This window comes from Coturnix japonica, chromosome 7 (genome assembly GCF_001577835.2).
Source record: "Coturnix japonica isolate 7356 chromosome 7, Coturnix japonica 2.1, whole genome shotgun sequence".
Lineage (NCBI taxonomy): Eukaryota > Metazoa > Chordata > Aves > Galliformes > Phasianidae > Coturnix > Coturnix japonica.
Genome location: NC_029522.1, coordinates 16,638,353 through 16,640,927, shown reverse-complemented (window position 1 = coordinate 16,640,927; position 2,575 = coordinate 16,638,353).

Sequence of the window (2,575 nt, the reverse complement as noted above, 5' to 3'; positions counted from 1 at the left end):
TACAGTGTGCTGTGTTTTAAATATTTCCTTGTTTTATGCATCCTTGTTTGTTGGCAGCTAAGATACTTTCTGTGCCACACGTATTTTCCACCTGGTGAACTTACACTGGTGCATACAGTGGCTACCTGTGAAGAATATACACATATACTACATGTATTCTTAATCCCAGGGTAATTTTGCAACAGGCTATCATTCCAGTGTTGGTACATTTGTAATTCAGTAGCTACAAGTCCCAGGATTTGATGTTATTTTTGTGAAGGAGAATGACTTTCTTAATTAATTCACTTTGTGACTTATAAAAGTTCTTCACTGTACTTAACATCACTACCAACAGTAGAATTTATTTGTGTTGCAAGGCAGTCATCAGTGTTTAGGAATTCTTTCTTTGTCCTAAGTTTGACTGTTGAAGAATAGTTCTTTTGAAGTGCTCATCACTTGTTGCTTTCTCTAACTTCACTCTTATTCTGTGCTTTCATCTTTGTCTACTGCAGAAAATTCAGCTTGAGTGCTTCAGTCTGCCATCCCTCACTTCGTAGTTAATGAATTCACAAGGAAGTGAGAATTACCAGAATTCATAGTAGGTGTCCACACATCTTGGAGGTGGTGGTCACAGGTCAGAATAAGGAACAACAAGCAAATCCATTCTATTTTTGCTGCTGCTTAACAGTTTGAAAGAGCAATTAAGACAGGCCCTTAAATTATTATTGTTCTAAGCAAAAAATTGCTTCCTTCCTTGCATCCTCACTTTCTACAGACTATAAGGTGAATTCATTCCCATCGTTCCTCAGTTTAGTTCCCTCCCTTTTATGCTTTCCTCTCATGCTTTTAGGACTCTACCTTGTTTCTTTCTCAACACCACACCTTCATGAAAGAGAAGGAAGTCAGTTTGGGTTGCTACAGTATTGCTTATGTATGTTTCATAAGCCCAGAGCTGGTATGTGATGACTACCTTGTGGATTGAGAGGACAAATGTGGTACACACCCAACGTTTTTGTCGCTTCTTCAGTCTGCTTGCACCAAAGGCTGGCAAATCTTAAGGTTTCTAAGAAATCTGAAAGGCATTGATGTAAAGCTGTTTTGATGTGTAACAATATTTCAGTAGTTGATTTTTAAGGCAGATCTGATTGCATGATACAACTTGTTCTTACTGTCTTTGTAATGTTTGTTAATATTTTTTGCCACGTACTATACCCATTTATAAATTATGAGTATGTGTCCATAGCAGATGAGCAGAATTGCTGAAACTTGGTTTGACATTGTGCTCCAGACATTTATTACTTTAAAGGAAATAACAAGTTCTTATGTCTTGAGAACAAAAAAAATATATATATAGGATTGTGAACAAAGTGAGGAATTCTTTCTGGACAATAACTAGAGGTGTGTACTATCAGTTCTTAGTAGAATGGTTTGTGGAGCTACTTTGGCTATTTTTTTTTAAGTGTTTTAGGATGTGTTTTGTGTTTTGCATTGTCATTTTTATGCAGAATTTGTAAAAATGTTTTCCAAGCACAAACAAGGGTGTATTACATAACTGTATTTAAAAGAGAGTGAATTAAAGACCTGTAGAGGGCCTGTTCTGTGTATTGCCTGTCAGAACTCAGTACAGCTTTGGAGCAGTTCGTTCTTGATTTTGGAAAAAGTGAAGAAATTAGGCTTAAGAATGGCTTTATGTGGCAGCTCTCACAAAGGTATGTTTTCTCTGCACTACGCATGTGTGGTGCACTTCAGGGGCTCTTTGAGTTTAAATTGCAGTGTTCTTATATATTTTAGGGAACTGCTACACAACCTCTCATTGCTCAAAAGGTATGTTTGCACTACTAAGAATGTTCCTGCCAATGCCTCTGAAGGCCATATAAGCCTGCAACAAAAAGAAAAATCAACTATATTGAGTCCTGCTCTAGTAAATGGTAAAAAATACCAGCAGACAGCAGTAAAATAATCTTTAGGGGATGACTTTAAGAGGTTACTAAGTCTTGAATATAATTATTTAAAATGTCAAAGATTCAGTTGTAATTTGCAGCTCTAAGTAATTTCAGAAGATGCACTTATGTGCTTTTAATAAGGAGCTTTCCTTGCTGTAGGTCAAAAATTTGTACAGATTAAATGATCTCTAATTCTTCCATAGCGGGTTAAAATTCATCTAAATAAGTGGCACAAAGATTGTTTTCCTGTTCTTTGATGTAACATGTAAGAAGTTGATCGCTTATAATTGCACGTGGTGGTGGGATACTGTTGATCTCTCGCTGAATGTGTGCCTTGTCCGTATTGTATTTGATGCTCAATTGTTTCAATGCTCAGCACCTTGCTTTAAGTTCAAAAACTGCAGTCTTGTAAGAGGGAGGATGTGCCGCTTTTGTGCTTTTCTTTGTGTAGAAATTAAGAATGCTGATAAGACATTCAGTGGGATAGAAGCACAGTCCTTTGGACAGCAAGATGTCCCCAGGTGCCACTGAGTTCTTGTTGTCTGGTGAACTTGTGGCTGCTACTCTTGCTGTCCTGGAACCCTTCTTCCCTCTATTATGGTTTTTCTGTTCTCAGCCTCACACTGTAACTGCATTGCACTGTGGTCAGCAGT